At 46.7% G+C, this 17,521-nt stretch overlaps 1 protein-coding gene across 1 annotated transcript in view; it reads left to right on the forward strand.

Moving 5' to 3' along the window:
* The first annotated feature begins 1,055 nt into the window (after window positions 1–1,055).
* The window catches only part of LOC144772318 (uncharacterized), a 429,171-nt gene continuing 412,705 nt past the window's right edge, over window positions 1,056–17,521 (forward strand). The window contains exon 1 of the mRNA XM_078656555.1: window positions 1,056–1,175. The gene's annotated coding sequence lies outside the window, so the exon portion shown is untranslated. The remainder of the gene's footprint in view (window positions 1,176–17,521) is intronic.

A 17,521-nucleotide genomic window follows, 5' to 3' on the forward strand; every position in this document is an offset into this window, starting at 1 on the left:
CTTGTTGTTTTTAACTTGATTGTGACATCTTGTGTAGGCATATATCTCAACTCACGTAATTTGAAAGCTGTTACCCTCCGTTTCAACTCATTTCCACCTTCCAAACGAGTGAAACGCCTGCCATAGACTTGAGTGGGATCACCCACCATGAAAACATGCCCAGATTCCAAAAAGCAAAATAAAATGTCCATGTACATTAATTTAAATAGATTTATCCTCCAGGACCTCTCAAACTCACCCTCCTCAGGGGTGAAAAGGTGTCACAACTCTCGGCTCATGGCCTTTCACAGGTGACGTCCCAGGGTCCTTGCACTCACCCAGGTGCTAGCCTCTCTTCTTCACCCGTCTTGTCGCTTTGTGTTACTGTCACAGTGTTTCTGAAGATCTGGCACTGACTATGGCGCTTGCACCAGGCCTTTTGGTTGAGATTATAGTTCACAGAGTCCCACCCGACATAGGATCACAAGGGTTAGCAGGTATAAAAAAATCATTTAAATCCGTACATTTTTAAAATACATTTAATGCAACAAATATAAACTCGTCTAAAATTTTCCAATGAAAGTCAGTTCTAAAATACTTTAAAAGTAAACAAGCAAATTTGCTGGGATAAATTGCTTTTCGGGCTTTTACACAAACTGTAGCACTTCCAGAACCACACAACAAACTGAGTTAGGATTGAGGATGTAGTCTAACGACTAGAGCAGCCGACCTAAAAGCTGATGAACAGGATTTGAGTCTCAGCTCAAAAATATCCTGTGATTCTGGGCAAATCACTCAATCTCTCCCTGCCTAAAAACGAACGTGTCCGAACGCAGTGTAACTGAGGTTCATATAAATCACTCTGATACCTTTGGGTCCTTTTTGTGCCTTTATAAAAGTGCAAAAAAGCATAAAATGTCAGGTAAGAGGCGCCCCCTGCTGGAGCTGTCAGTACAGATGAAACTAAGCATTGGAAGGATCACTCTGTCTGAGCATGCGCGGAACAGCAGTTCTTTCTGAGCATGCGCGGAATGCAGTGTTTTCATCTCCGCGCCTGCGCACTCGCCCCGTCTCCATCCTGCTCTGCTGTCGGTGCTGTTCCTCCTCCTTCCTCGGAGCCGCTCTCGGGTCTCGGTTCACGCGGAAAAAATGAAGAAGAAAGGACCGGAGGAATGAGGGTCAGGAAACCAGAACAAGTGAGTGATGGTGTGCAGAGACTCTCAGGGCTGGAGGGAGGAGGGTCTCACTGTGAATAGTAGAGTCAAAAGCAGAGGAGACCAGAGCGACCCTGAGCTGATTCAAGGCCCCTGAGCTGGGGCTGGTTCAAGGCCCCTGAGCTGGGGCTGGTCCTGGAAAGGACAAGAGCTCAATACAACCTCGATTCGCATTAATGTTAGTTAAAGAGCAGGTTGAGATATTTTTGGAGGATTTTAATTTTGTATTCAATGTTAACGAATTTGTTAGAAAGGGAGAAAAATACTGATTTTACAAAAGTTCAATTTTTACTGGCTTTGAGATTATAAAACTGGTCGTCCTGGTTAAAGCCCTGGCCAGGTGGCAATCCTGTACACAATATTTCGTATTTTTATTTATTTATTTATTTTTTGAGTTTTATACAGCGCTAGCCTGACCCGAGGGTATCGGAGCGCTTTAAAACAGTGTTTCAGTGGAGATATTTAATAAAGCAGTCTCAAACAAAAGTTCAGAAGTCCACGGGTGCTTCAAATTCTTGAGGTAGTCGTAGAGTACTGAGGAGGTTTTGTTGCATGCAATTGTAGAGGTAGTTCAAGGGTGCTGCAAATTCTACAGGTAGTAGTCGAGTCTTGGGGTGAGCTTGTTGAGGTAGTTCAGGAGACCTGGGGAAGCCTCAGTTTTGGTTGTGGTGGGTCAGATGGAGCAGAGCCAGCGCGGGGGTAGGGTTAGGCATTCGTTATCCCTTCGGGTTGGAGCGGTTGAGGAGGAGGGCTTTAAGGCGCATTTTGAATTTAGTGAAGGACGGTATTGTTCTGATGTCTGTTGGGATGGAGTTCCAAATTTTGGGCGCATTTCCCACGAATGATCTAGCAGCTGTTGATTGCTTGCGTGCTCTCAACGGGATGAGAAGGAGGGAGTTGGAACTCCTGAGGTTCCTTGTCTGACCTGCCCTTTTGACGGCTGCTGGGTAGTCCGGCTTCCCTGTGTGTAGTGCTTTGTGCGTGAGGCAGGCTGTTCTGAAGTACGCCCGCTGATCAATAGGGAGCAATTTTAGATCTTTTAGAGCAGACGAAATGTGGTCGTATTTCTTGACTCCAGTGACCATTCTGGCTGCTGCGTTAAGGGTTGTTTTGAGGGGAGCTTAGGTGAGTTTTTGCGGTGCCGGTGAGGGTTGCGTTCCCATTGTCAAGTCTAGATAGCACCAGTGCTTGGGTGGCAGGTCTTTGTTGGGAATTAATGGTTTAATCTTGTAGAGAAGTTTCAGTTTGAGGAAGGCTGTCTTTGCTGAATTTCTGATGTGCTAGGTCATGTCCAGTTTAAGGTCAAGGATGATTCCTAGTGATTTTACGGAGTTAGCTAGTGAGGTTGACGTTTAGAGTATCCAGAGCTTTAAGCCATTCTGCAATGTGTGGGCGCTCTTCTTTGTTGGAGATGAGGAGGATCTCTGTTTTGTCCTGATTAAGTTTAAGGGGATTTGGAGATAGCCAGTGATTAATTTCTTGGCGTTGTTTAGTCTGAGGATGTCATATGGGGAGGAAGTTTCCAGATAGACCTGGGTGTCGTCAGCATATTGATGGAAGGGGATATTGACATTTTTAAGTATGGAGGTGAGGGGTTCCATGTAAATGTTGAACAGTTGCGGTGAGAGCACTGAACGTTGTGGCACATCTTTTTTGATGGGGTGGAGGTCGGAGGTGAAGTTTTTGTTTTTTATCAGTTGTGGAGGAAGGAGGTGAACCAGCGGAGGACCATCTCGTCGGCACCCACCTTTTCTTGTTGGGCCTTGATGAGGAGATGATGGTCTACCTTGTCAAAGACTGCCGAGGTCAAGGAGAATGAGTAGGCAACAGTGATTGTTATCAAGTGACTTGCGAATATCATCTGTGATGTTTAGGATCGCCGTCTCCATGCTGTAGCATTTTCTGGAGCCTGATTGGGGGGGATCAAGAAGGTTGATGTTGTCCATGTGCTGAGTCAGTGGTGAAAGGATGCATTTTTTGAGAATTTTGGAAAAGAGGGGGAGATTGGAGACGGGTCTGAGTTGTTCAGGTCTGTGGACTCCAGGCCTGTTTTTTTAGTAAAGGCGTTGTTTGGCCTTCTTTGAGGCAATCCGGAATGATGCCATGTCTCAGGGGGCTGTTACTCATTCTGTACCAGAATGGGGCTATTGTGAGTTTGAGTTTCTTGGTCAGTTGAGAAGGTATGGGATCAAGGACTTATGAGGCGGGTTTGGCGGTGGAGATTAGATTGATAACCTCGGCTTCCGAGATTGGATTGAAGGATTTCCAAGTGTTAATGAGGTGCCTCCATCTGCTTTCGGTTGGAAGTGGAGGCAGGCTTACGCAGGCGTGGTTGGTGATGATGTTAAGTGAGAGCTCAATCTTGGAGATTTTGTTCTTCAAAGAAGCTGGCAAAGTTTTTGCACAGTTCTTTCGAGGCTTGAGTAGAGGCTACGGGGGTTTGGCGGTTTGCTGTTTGATGATTTTGAATAGTTCGTTGGGCCTGTTTTTTGCATTGTCTAGGACGGAGCAGAAAAACTTCGACTTTTCCTTGTGTATGTTTTTTGTAGTTTCTTCGAGATGCTTGAAATTTTTCAAGTAGGCTCGTGGAGGGGTTGCTTCTCCACAGTCTTTCTGTGGCTCTGAGTTGCCGCCTTTCGTTGTTGATGTCTGTATTGTACCAGGATCTTGAGGGGATGTTCCTGGTTTTTTTTTGTTTCAGAGGAGCTATCTGGTCAAGAATGGATGTCAGCGACGCGTTGTAATGGTCAGTGAGTTCGGTCGTGGATAGCTCCCCCGTGGGGTTGTAAAGGAGGGAATTTACTTTTTCTTCCAGGTCGGTCATGTTGATCTGGGTAAGGTTTCTGGTCCATTTGGATGCTTCTTGGATGGGGGTTGTAGAGTGACTGGCTGAGTGAGGTGGAAGAGGATTAGGTGGTGGTCAGACCAGTCTATGGGCAGGGTGTGGATTATCCTCACTGTGTCACGTTTGGCGATAATGGCATCAAGGATTGCTTCCTTGTTGTGAGTTTCTTCTGTGCAGTGTTGCGAGAGGTTGTTGTTATGTAGTAACCCGCTCAGGTTTTGAATTAGCGGGTTGCTATCTTCATTCCAGTGTAGGTTGAGGTCTCCCAGAATTTGGTTATTCGCCTCTCGTAGTGAGCAGTGGGCGATCAGGTCAGAAAGGTGCTCGGTCAAAGTGGTGGGGTTGCCTGGGGGTTGGTAAATATGGTTGCAGGTTAGTGTTTTATTGTTCCTTGTGTTGATGTTGACTGTTAGGCACTCAAAGGTGTTGTAGTTGAGGGAGTCTGTTTCCGAGATGGAAATATTGTCTCTGTGGATGATTGCTATGCCTCCTCCTCTTTGGTCTTTTCTGTCTTTGTTGGTGATAGTGAAGCCTGGGGTAACGAGAGTGTCTAGGAGAGGTGCGGAGGAGTCATTGAGCCAGGTTTCAGTAATGAATGCAATGTGTATGTTGTGAGTGAGGATGGATTCAGATAGTTGCGTGGCGTGTTTGATAGCTGATCTGCAGTTTATGAGCATGCAGTTAGTGGGGGATGTCTCTGCTTTGAGTTTTTTCGTTAGTGGTGCTGTGGGGATGCTAGTTCGGGTGGACAGCGGTCTGGGTGAGTTAGGAGGGGCTTGGACTCTTCCCAGTCCAGTGATCACCTGGATTTTGGATTGGGGGGAGGCAGCTAACGGATTGTCGTATGAGGAGGCGAGGTTCTTTTGGGTCTCTGAGCCCGAGGGGTGATGGGGTTGGCTACCCATCCCCGTTGTGGACAACAGACGGTCTTTGTTGTGTGTGGAGGGTGGAGGAGTGGGCATGCTGGGGCTCCCTGAGGTTGGCTAGGAAACCCCCTGGATAATAGTTGCCATATGGCTTTCTAGCTTGGAGAGACGCTGCTCAGTTTTGAGGTCATTCCGATAACGGGGCTGGATCTGGGTGGGATTGTTGGGTCTGGGGGGGAGGAGACCGGGGTACTGGGAGGCCTAGTGGTGATTGAGTTGTTGGTTCTAGGTCCGGGGGGAGAGAGTCTTGGGGGTTGGATCGCCTTGTTTTGTGTGTGTTGTCCGTGTGGGGTCTGGGCGGGACAGTGAGGGCAAGGTTGCAGGGGTCTTGTAGGAGCGTGTGTTCAATGTTGCCTGGAGGTTTGGGGAGGTGGCAATCGGGTAGTTTGGGGTTACGTAGAGGATTGGCGGGGGTGGAGGTGGGAGCCGGCAGGTGACTGGGGTGGGGGAGGGAGCCGGCCGATGGAGAGTGGGGATGGGTGCTGAGGATATGGGGAAGGTGGGTCTTGTTCTTGATGGGAGTGGGCGGGATGTCAAGTGGCGAGGGGTCTTGCTGGGGAGTGGGATCTTTGTTGGGTTTGGTGAGGTCTGTGTTCTGGTTGTTCGTAGTGGGTTCGGGTGGTTGAGTCTTGTTCTCTGTGGGGAGGAGGCGGCTGTCATGGGGTGGGGGGACTAGCTGGGGTTCAGGTGCTATATTGCCCGAGCATTCGGTGAAGTTGGTGTTCAAGTTGCTCATAGAGGTTTGGTGTGGGAGGGAGGCTGGAGGCGGGTGTGGGTGCGTGCCTGTAAGAGCTGGGGTCTAAAGCGAGAGGAAAAGGGTTCCTGTTTCCTTTGTTGGTGGTGAGGCGGATGTCATGTGGTGGTGGGTGAGTGGGGTTGATGGGGAATGTTTGGGTGGTAGGTGGCAGGTGGCGGTGGGAGCCGTCTGGGGGAGGTGGAAGGGTCCTGTTCTCCCAGGGGGTGGTAGGGTGGATGCCGCTTAGAGAAGGGCGTGTGTTGTTGCTGGGGATTACTGGAGCGGGGTAGGGTTCGTTGGCATGTCCGGTTCTTCTGGAGGGGGAAACGGGGGTGTGGGGGTTGGGGTAGGGTTCGTTTGTGGGGGTTATTTCGGATATAGGGGAAAAGGGCATCGAAAGACTCTAGATTGTCGTTGCTGGCTTGTATCAGGACTGTGCCGTTGGTGTAGATGGTTACTGTGGTGTTTCCAGTGCACCTTGAGCGGTATGGGAGTGAGAATTTGCAGCTATGTGGAGTGTTGGTGGTTTTTGAGATGTTGAGCTGCGGTCTAAGAGTGGATTTCCATACTTGTTCTCTCTCGGTGTGAAAGAGAAGGTCTATTTTTACTTTTCCTTCAGAAAAGCAGTGGTTGATGTTAGCGAAGGGTGATTCTGGGTGCTGTCTGATCAGTTTTTGTTTAAAATTCTTTTTCGATTTAGGTGAGAGGTTAGGCGGGAAACTGATCGTGAGGCAGTTCAGGGCATGCAGCGCTGTAAGGTTGGAGAAGGAAGGAACAGTGTGCATTACCGTGGCAGAGGGCATTGTGGACGCGTGGCACCGGAGAGCTCCACTCCTCAGGATAGGTGAGGGTAGTGACAGGTTGTGGCGAGGGATGGTCACGCTGCTTTGCGGGTAACAACAGTTGTCCACGATCTGTGACTGAGGGATCCCGAGGGGTTAAATCAGGACTTGATGTTTGCGAGCAGTCGGTGTCTTAGGATCCAGTCTGGGACCGCGTAGGTATTCTAATGTGAGGCGCCAGCAGATTAAATAGGGTGTACTTTCAGAGTATTCTAGTCTGGCACCCCGCCAGCAGATTAGTTGGGGGGCGATGGCAGATTAAATAGAGTTTTCTACAGAGCGAGGTCGGCAACTAGTTGGGATCCTGTCTTGTGTGTCGTGAGAGTAGAGGATGGGGCAGATGTTGAGGCTCTTGTGGGCCTTTTCCCGGCCGTCCTCGCTATCCCACCGTCTCGGCTGTTCCTGTGGTTACCTTTTCAAGTGTAGATTCGAAATTGGAAGCTGTGTCACCGCCAGGACTCGACGTGTTTGAGTAATTTTGCTTGAGGCACTTTTTAGTTAAGTGTTGGAGGATGTATTTCTTATCCTCATATGCCCAATGTGCAGTTGGGATGGGATTTCGTGGCTGCATGGTTTAGTTGTTTTGCCGATTTGGGGGCATGGCAGCCATCTTCAGATCAGGCACCGGCGTTTGGTGGAGGATGCTACCCACTCGTGGTTAGTGCGTAGGCTCAGGTGTTACTATGCAGGCGGGGGAGGGGCGCGCCCCACTGGGAGATTGACTGCAGGTACTTACTTGGTACTTTTAGTGGTGTGACCAGTCCGGAAGCTAGTTGCTGGGCGGGACGGCCATCTTGGAGTCAGGCATCGGGGGGCTGTGTGAGTCTCTGTTGTCTTGGGTGCTTGTAGATGTTTATTCATCCGGTGCAAGAGGTGGAGTTTGTTTTTTAAAAATGTGTTTTCTTTTATTTGTTGTTTTTTCCTTCGAGGTCCGCCGTATGGGTCGGGGGCTGTGTGCTTTGTGCTGGGCTCCTTTGTCAGCGAGGGCAGCTGGGGCACTCAGGCGATCTTCTGAGTCTTAGCTGTGGAGGGAGCTTGTGAGACCCAGGAACTATCGGTTTCGTTCGGGTCTTCACTCCCTCCTTGCCGATTACCCGTGAGTCTAGGCTGGCGGCAGGGGCAGAGAATATTTGCGAGCATCCAGGGTTGTCTGGTGATGGATACCGCAGACGTGGCGAGGCGGGTGGACGAGCAGGTATTTCCACAGTGTGCCGGTGATCCTTGTGTCCGTGACCCCGGCACTTTCAGTTTTGGGATGCGGGGCTCATGTCCTTCGTCTGGATTCCTGGGGCAGTCTCGGTGATGGCTGCAGGGCTTGTATCGGCTTTAGACCTCTGTGTTTTCCTGGTCCGGGCCAGGAAGATGATTTACTCGGGATTTTAAAATGGTCCCACTGTAGTGTGTTTACTGTGATACATTAACCCCAAACCAGTAAACAAGGGAGACTTTTTATTTCACTAATTAGGTCATCTCATGAGCGAAACTGCTCTATTCATTTGGCGCCAGACAGAGCTGGCCTTTGCTAAGATAGCTAGACATGGGCAGAGAAAAAATTATCCCCTTGCAGATTTTAGTGAATTAATTGAGGCAGCTGGGGATCCTTTTTAGGTCTCGCCTGAGCCGGCGCATGTGCTGCTCTGCAAGACGTTAAGTAACTGGCTTTTAAAAGTGCTACCTAAGGCTTTTGCCGGCGTGTGGGTACGCACGCTTGGGCGTACCCAGCTGCCATCTGGATTTTGTAATGGCTCATTAAGCCTTACAATGCTCCTCCATCCCCTCTCTCTCTCTCTCTCTCTGCTATCACCCCCCTCTCTCTCTCTGCTCTCACTCCCCCCTCCCTTCTCCACATCCCTCTTAGTCAGCTTCATGTTTCCTTCATGCTTTTGTGCTCAAAGCGTTCCGTTTTCTTATTGTTAAATAGAGTCCGTGCATTTTTAAAATCATGTGCTCGTTGCAGTGCCGGTGACAGTGGTGATTAACTTGTAACTTGGCAATCAAGACTCCATTGTCGCCAAAAAGCTTCTTGCAAGACAACAGCCCCTGCGAAAGGCAAACAATTGTTCAGAATGCGTCAGCTTAATTATGAGCTGTCGCCGCCAGGCAATCGGATGACCGTAATGACTCCCTCTCCACAAAACTGCTGTGCTTCTCAAGTTATTCGCGAATCATGGAGGTGTGCAGCTGGAAGATTAGCCGTCTGTTGTTCGAAAGGATCAACCATGGACTTGTAGGTTTCGCTTTAATTTCTAGTTAGCAGCATTCATGCAAAATATAATTTCAATCAGTGCAAAAAGTAAGACTAGCTGACGGGAAAGGGTATGCAAAAGAGTTGCAGGTTTGTTTGGATTTTAATTGTTTCATTGATACATGAATTTCTGCTTGGTGGGATTCACTGCTACGCCGTGTGGGTAACACGTTACAAATATAACTCCATGTCCTGTAAGCGTCCTACATTAGAACATTTACTGTAATGTTGAGGTTTTTGCCTTAACTTTGCGCAATCGTACCCCGGATCGTGCATTATTTACTTTTAATGAAGAGTTCAGTCCTCCTGTTAGTCAAGGCATTATGTATTTTAATGTCTTTTTAACGACTCTTTCTTAATAGGATTACTGTAAATCAACTGTTTGGCAAAGCTTCAGGTTTTTAGTTTGTTAAAGAAAAAGTGGTGTTGCACAATAACGCACATCTTAACAGGTGCCGTCTAGAGCTTAATATAATTTAGTGGTATACAGTTCTCAGCACTTAATCAACAACACCATCGCTTTTCAGAAGCACCAGTTAATGACACATTCATTTACGCACTGGGATAACGATTAAGGGGTTTGTCCAGAATCACAGGATTCTATTTTAGGGAGCGCTAGCAGGAGAAATGTTCTAGTGCAAGCTGCCTCCTAATAAGAGCACCAGCATTTTTTCTTTAACAAATTAACCACTGCCATCATCAACTCTCTCTCACTAAATAACTATCTGACCCACTAGGAGAAGTGTGGCTCACCGGTTAGAGGAGGCAGACCCAGATGCAGAGGTCAGACCCGAGACCAGGGTTCAATTCCCGACGCGGCAGGGTCTTGAGCTCAAAAATGTCCACGGACTCGATAATTCTCGCCTCGGCGCCTACTCGAATCATGGGTTCACACTCTGCAACTCTGGGCAATAGCTTGCTTAATCTCCACAACAGCCCCACTGCGATGGGATGCCTGGCTTTCACCTTGGGGATGTCCAGTAGGGGTTATCTCGCAGGGAAAAGCCAGGACGGGTTCCCAAAGCGGTGAAGGGCGCTATATAAGAACGTATGAATCTTTTTTTTTTTTACTATGTCTCACTCACTAACTCTACCAACCTCTATAACACTAAATAAATTACTCTAGTACTCGCAATAACTAACTACATATTCCACTCTCTCTCTATAAATAAATAGCTCTCACAATCACTTTAAATAACTGACTAACTCTCCCATTCAGTCGAGCAAAATAAATCTACCAAACTATGTCACAAACTAACACTCCGATTCTCTCTCAAAAACTAACTCTACAACTCTAACACTAAATAAATAACTCACAGACTCTCACTAACAAACGCTTACTAACAAACTCACTCACTCTCAATGACAAACTAGGTCTCCAAAAAACGTCCACTATCTCTGAAACGTTGTCTCACTAACTCACTCTCACACTCTATCACACTAACTAACTCTACTACTATATCTCACTAACTCCACCGTTGCATATATAGACACTTGTAAGGTCCCAAGAGCGAGACCTATCGGCTCCCAATGCAGCTTAACAAAGGTAAAGAACTTTAACTTTAACTTAAACAAAACAGATGTCCCCTTTTTATTCCACAACAGCACATTCCTTCCAGCGCAAGAAGGAATGATAGTGGGCGAAGGGTGGTGGAGAGAGGAAAACCATCTGGTAGAGAGCATTAATGCTTGACGACAAGGCTGGGGGCTATGGTTCAAAGATGTCCTTTAAATCCCTGCCACAGTTCCTAAGCTCCAACAGGATGACGAAGAGGTAGGGGGCTCAGGTCTATGGGAAGCTAAGACTGTCCTTACCTGTCAGTGGGGGCCGCCACGCGCCTGCCCTACCTTCTGTATGTAGGTCGCGGCTCTGTGCCTTCTACATGGCGTCACTTTGGGAACCTCTGCGTCTCCTCAAAGGTTCACGACCACCGTGGCTGTGCCTGCCTCCAGCACAGCTCACGCACCGCCTCCCGCCATCCAGCAGCGTCCTACTCCTTCCGGGAGCTCTGCCTTGGTAACGGGGCATTGGCCAACCTCTGACGGTTGTTCATAGGCTGCGGTTTTAATTGTTGAGGTCTGATTTGCTACTGTATGCATCAGTCTCCCATCAGCCACGTGCCTGACGGTATTTGTATTTCTTGAACGTCTGTTCCGTTAGAGAGACTTAAAAAGAACAACGCATGCTAACGACTGCACATTTGGTGCTCTAAAACAGTGTTTCTTAAACCTTTGACTTCCGTGGGCCCCTATAATCATAACTGGAATCCCGGAACGGCCTCCGAGTCATTATTGGGAGGAGTGGAACCCCAGCCTTAGCAATTTCGAAGATTTGCACCTGAAAACAGTACTCAAAATTACAGAACAAATTTTAATCAAACTATTACACATCTTAATACCTTAAGAAGCAGTTTATTAATATGTTAATATCAAATTTTCTTAAATCTTAAGCTTTCGTGGATAACCACAGTAGGGGTTTCAGACCCATAGACCACCCCAGACCACAGGTTAAACATTGACCAGGACCTAAAACCTGAAAAACAAGCATTGGCATAGCCAATAAGTTTCGCATTTGGGACCTTAGAAGTCTTTAGCCATGCAACAGTTGGTGTTGTTGCTCCAAGGATACTCTGCTGCATAACTAAATACTTATACGGTCCCATAAGCGAGACCTATTGGCTATGCCAATGCTTGTTGTGGTCTGTGGTCAGTACAGGTAAGAGCAGGTACTGGCCCCTGAGCACAAACATCCATGAACCTCCCCCATCTGACCTAAATCACTGATCGATTAGCTGTCTCATGCAGTTGATGGTTTTGTAGATGTGTGTCAGCAGGGGTCAGAGGGTGAAGGCCGGGCAAGGAAGCGGGCTCAAAGGGTATTAAAAACATCACCTGTCATATGATAATGAAGGACTAAAACCACTTTAAACCTGCAAATCAGACGGAAAAGAAAAAGCAGTGGCAACAAGAAGACTGGAGCAAGATGAGAATGGTTCTGCTGTTGGCATAACCTTAATGCACACTGCTCCATGCACCCCTCAGAATATTAAAACAAGAGACACACAGATGATAGACGAAATGCAGAACTAATCAAACATTCACCCCATTCAAGAGATCTGGATTAAATCCATTGTTCCTTTGCTCCCCATGCAAGCCCAGTTTAGGCCAAGCCATATGCAAATTAGTCTTGACCCTGCTCCTCAGGGGAACAGTCCAGCCCGAACTGCCAAGCCATGTCCTACCTGGACCGTTAACAAGCATCCTGGGAACGGTTTCAGAGCTTCACCCCTCATCAGCCAGGTTAGCTTGAATCCAGTGGTACGGGCTAGACTGTTCCCATGAGGAAGATGGTGAGGACTGACTTGCATATGGCTGGGTCAAAATTGGGGTGGTATGGTGAGCAAAAGAATGATGGATTTAACCCAGATCTCTTGACTGGGGGAGGCAGTGTTTGATTTGCTCTACACTCCGTCCATCATATATGTGTCTTTTGCTTTCTCGCCCGAACTGCGCCGGGTATGCCCAGACATGGGTCCTGGGCTCACTGTGCCACTGGATTCAAGCTAGCCGGGCTGATGAGGAATGATGCCCCAAAACCGGACCCATGATTCTTGTTTCCGGTCCAGGGAGGACCTGGCTTGGCATTTATGGTTGGACAGTTCCCATGAGGAAAACTGATTTGCATATGGCTGGGTCTAAACTGGGGCTATATGGTGAGCAAAAGAACAATGGATTTAACCCAGATCTCTTGACTGGGGGTGAATGTTTGATTTGCTCTGCATTCCATCCATAATCTGTTTGTAACTCTGCTTCTTACCCCAGAGTACCAGATGCCTTGGTGTAACAGGAACACTTTTAAGTCCTTGGCTTTAAGCCTTGTAATTCATTGTTTTCAATTGTTAGTGTTTTTGGTGTAAGTCAGCTGAACCAGAACTGCAATTCTTTGATTGCACTTTGTGTTGACTTAAAGCTTTGATCAGAAAACTAAGGTGTACCAGTGACAAGGACTTCTCTCTGAACCCTTTTCTAGAACCCCTTTAACTGCTACTATAGATGAAACAGTTTTGTATCTGGATGTACTTCTTAACACATTTCTCATGAATCCCAGAATGAAGATCAAGACAAAATGAGTAAAAGGTCAAAGGACATGAACTTGACGTGGGGAGATATGACTGTTCTGTTGCTCAATGCATGCAGAGCATCGCAGGTGTTATTGCTATCAAGTCACTAGATAACTCATTTCAGACAATAATGGCTGCCTTCCGAAAACACTGCACTGATTCATGTCCTATCGTAGCCTGATTGCGAGTGGCTCCATCGTCCGGGCAAAACAAGAACGGCAACAGTGGACATCCCCACCTTGTGCCTCTTTCAATAGCAAAGGCTTCCGAACTCAGTCCCCCACTTCGAACCATAGCACTTGGTTGATGGTATGCTGCGTCTATCTCTCATTTACAAAACCTAGGGCCAGCCTTCAGAGGGTCGGGGTTTTCTAAAAACCAACCAACACAGCCTTGTTATTGTTGTCTCCGGTGCATTTTATATTTCTGAGCATCAGGAATCCACGCATTGTGAAAAGGGAGACCAGTAACACTGTAGCATTCAGAGCAGCCAGAGATCAAACATCATGAGAGAGACATTAGCAACATGTGAGGAGACTGAGCTGCCAGAGTTCACACATTATGAAAGGGACAACAGTAACCATGTAGCATTCAGAGCTGCCAGAGATCACACATCTGGAAGAGCTAAATCACTCTAACAGAGATCACACATCGTGAAAGGGAGACCAGTAACACTGTAGCAATCAGCGCTGCCAGAGATCAGGCTTCATGAAAGGGAGACTAGAAACACTAGCAGTCTGAGTTGCCAGAGATCACACATCATGAAAAGGGCGAGCGGTAAGACTGTAACATTCTGAGTTGCCAGAGAACACGCATCGTGAAGGGGACATCAGTAACATTCGGAGCTGCCGGAGATCACACTTTACGAAAAAGGCAAGCAGTTAATATTCTGAGGTGCCGGAGATCACACATCGTTAAAGGGATATCAGTAACACTGTAGCATTCTGAGCTGCCGGAGATCACACACTGCAAAAGGGATATCACTACCACAGTAACATTCTGAGCTGCCAGAGATCACACATCATGAAAAGGGCAAGCAGTAACACTGTAATATTTATTTATTTGATGTTTTATACTGCGCGAACGTGACCCATTAGGGTATCAGAGCGCTTTACAGGGATAACGCGTTACATACAGGTTAGGCAGAGGCAAAAAAGAAGGATGTAGAATACGGAATTGACTACCTTAGGACAAAGCCAGAGTTACATACAATAATCAATACAGTACCATAATGAGCAGAGAGACAAGTCTGCGTTAAAAGAGAAAACAGCTATTCTATAAGAGGGGAGATATGATAGTAAAAAGGCAGAGAGAACCAGCAGAACATTTGAAGGAGTGAGAGTTGGTACACGGAAAGGGCCAATCAGTACGGGAAATTATGCGCAGAAACAAAAGTCATGACAAAAGGCGGTATGGGCGACAAGGAGAGTTATTGGAGGAATTTGCTCATTAGGAAGGTTTTCGCTTCCTTTTTGAAGATTGACAGAGAAGGTATTCTTCTGATGGAGGATGGTAGCAAATTCCAAATTCTTGGTGCAGCCCCAGAGAACGCTCACTGAGCTGCCAGAGATCACACATTGCGAAAGGGACATCACTACCACAGTAACATTCTGAGCTGCCAGAGATCACATATCATAAAAAGGACATCATTACCACAATACCATTCTGAGCTGCCAGAGATCACACATCATGAAAAGGGCGAGCAGTAACACTGTAATATTCTGAGCTGCCAGAGATCACACATCTTGAAAAGGGCGAGCAGTAACACTGTAATATTCTGAGCTGCCACAGATCACATATTGTGATAGTGACATCACTACAAGAGACCTCGGGAGAGGATCAAGATGAAAATGTAATTTCCACATAAATCCTTCGTTCTTAGTTAAGTGCTCCGCTAACAAACTGAGTTGAGCTCATCCACTAACAATAGGTGCAGTATGTGAGGATCTGATGATGACACCTGCCACTGGGGGTACCTGTGGGTGAGGTTCCTACAAACATATCTGGTATTCCAGGATCCCACTAACGATCCTATATAGTCTGGACTGATGGTTAACTGCCAAAAATCCAGCTTTAGACAGGTGCAGTGTGCCAATGCACACCACCCTACCTGTGCTTCTCTCCAATAGCGGAAGATCAGTTTAAATATATGAGTACAGTCACCCTGGAGCAGTGAGGGCCTGGGACCTTAATAATAGTGCTGTACTGCAACGTTGTGGTAATATGGACATATGGTCCTCCTTACCCATCTCTTTGGTGGACGGATGGCTTTATACTCCTTTTCAGTCCATCCAGCACAAAGATCCCTACATCTTACAGATAGTTTTTGTGCCCTACTTGCAGGCCATAGTCACTAGGTAAATTTGGGGCAGTAAATGACCAAGGGTCTCCTACAAGTACACTGTGACTATATTTGAAGGGGCTCGGAGGACCATGACTTGAACCTTTACTACTGGGCAGTGCTGATGATAGCAATAAAAGACTGATTGTTCAGGGATAGCAAAGATCTGGCGTTGCAACTTGAACTCAACACCTCAGGACAGCATGGAACCAGCAGCGGCCCAAGCATTCAAGGCCGGTGGGGCCACATTGGGGGGGAGATAGGATTCAACAGATGACCACGAGGGAAAATTAAATAATGAATTTTCCGTCGCCTGTTGAAATTACCCTCCTAACCCCCACACCGCTCTTACCTGCATGGGCTTCTGCTGCATGGAACTTTACACTTACTATAGAGCTGCCCTTCCCATTCTCGCCCTCAAATAGCTCATTTTCATTTGCTGACTAGCGTGAGGCGCAGAAGTACAATAAATGGCTGGGCAAAGCACAAATTCGACTTTTCTGTGGTATGGGACTCAGTTGCATCAGGTCACAAGACTGGGAAGCTTTAAATCCTGGGAGCTCATTTGGATATCTCACTAGTGACGTGATAAAATGGCCATATAAAATCGGCTGAGCAACTCATACAGACATACAGCCTTCACTGATTCCAGTGTTTCAGGTTTCTCCAGCTCCGCCATGCACCCTCTGCACATAATGAGGCTCTGAAGAATGTCCCAGAGTTTAACCATCAGAAGGCCAAATTAGGGCTAAAACCCCTGGGACGCGAGGACATTTCCGGATTCCTTAACTTCACTAATGGGCAAAACGAGGGCAGTTTGGGAGCAAAACCTAGATGACAAGGATTGTCAGGAGGGAAAGATGGCAGCACGATTCCAGGCCATCCCCTCAAATCGCAGAGTGATACTGTAGAAGTGAGATATTTTATCTGTCTCACTGGTGCTGGGCCACCCCTTGTCTACGGGCTTACAAATGAGGATCGACACTGGAGTGGAACAAAACACAGGTTTATTATATCTCATGAGATGGCTCCGTCATACAGATACTACAAGGGCCTGAGAGGGAATGAACTAGAACAGTTTCAAACCTGCCTTTTATAAATTTTGGGTACCATAGGAATTCACCAGAAACCCCTTTGTCATGGTTACATCACACTTTACATAACCCTTTTATGGCATTTTTACATAACCCTTACACAATGCTTACATGCTGTACTGTGGAATCCTCATAAACCCCTACCCATGTCATCTTTGTAGATAGGCAAGGGAGGTTACAGGCATTGGTGGGCAAACAAATTAGACATCTGTGCACGTAGGCCTTTCGGCAGGGCAGGGCTGCTTACTCTGACATGCGAACATTATCAGTATGACCAGCTTTCAGTGAACACGCAACTTCTAACTTTATCTGAGTACCCCCAGAAACACAAAATGGGGCTGATAGACAAAATGGCTGAAAGCGGAGGCTAAGTTAACAGAATACAATTTTTACTGTTTAACAGTCCCTACTTTTAGCCTCTGCTAAATGTATTTTGTCTAATTGAGAATACATTTCAAACGTATGTATAAAAGAAAAACTTTACAAATACAGAATACATGAAGAGTAAAAAAACAAATCAACGTTATACTATAACAGTTGAAGGTGCTCTATCTGCATCATAAAAGCATTCTGTATCTATTTTTATGAATTCATCAATTTGTTGCTGAAGCATAAGCTGCTTATTAACATCACGAATATCCACTTTGTTAGGGACACAGGACATGCATAAAGTACAGATGGGGCATATAATAGGCATACATTGAATACAAAGGCAACAACTTAGAATAGCGCCACCCATACAGGCTGCGATAACAAGTAATTTCCGTCCCCATGACATAACAATGCCCCCAAACCAACTGGACCAGGTCCATGTTTCAGTGTCTTGGTGTATCTTGGTTGCTATCTTATGTAATTTGGAAATGGCCTCATAAACAGAATGTGCATTGTCTGGTATATAAACACAGCAGCTGGCACCGATCGGCATGCACCTCCACGATCTGCAAGAATAAAACATAGATAGAAACATACGATTCTGTAAAACCACAAGTCTTGCCGCCTGGAGTTCCTCAGTGATCTTACCTAGAGCTGTCGTAGTCTGATTAACTACTGGCTCATCTACTTTAGTGAGTCTTCGTATGTTCCCACTGTTAAGAGGTGGACCAACGGAAAAAAACATACCCAAATTCATGTCAACATATTCTTGTGTCAGTCTGATCCACTGCCTTAATATCTATAAT

The sequence above is a fragment of the Lissotriton helveticus genome, chromosome 8 (genome assembly GCF_964261635.1).
Source record: "Lissotriton helveticus chromosome 8, aLisHel1.1, whole genome shotgun sequence".
Taxonomy (NCBI): Eukaryota; Metazoa; Chordata; class Amphibia; order Caudata; family Salamandridae; genus Lissotriton; species Lissotriton helveticus.